A 266-nucleotide genomic window follows, 5' to 3' on the forward strand; every position below is an offset into this window, starting at 1 on the left:
AAGGCTCGATGCCCCAGTATAGGGAAATGCCAGGACAGGGAAGTGGGAGTGTGTGGGTTGGTGAGCAGGGGTAGTAGGGGAAGGGATAGGGGGTTTTCGGTAGGGAAACCAGGAAAGGGGAGAACATTTGAAATGTAAATAAATAAAATACCTAATTAAAAAAAAGAAGGCAAGCCGGGCGTGGTGGCGCACGCCTTTAATCCCAGCACTCGGGAGGCAGAGGCAGGCAGATTTCTGAGTTCGAGGCCAGCCTGGTCTACAGAGTG

The sequence above is a fragment of the Mus caroli genome, chromosome 17 (assembly GCF_900094665.2).
Source record: "Mus caroli chromosome 17, CAROLI_EIJ_v1.1, whole genome shotgun sequence".
NCBI classification, from domain to species: Eukaryota; Metazoa; Chordata; class Mammalia; order Rodentia; family Muridae; genus Mus; species Mus caroli.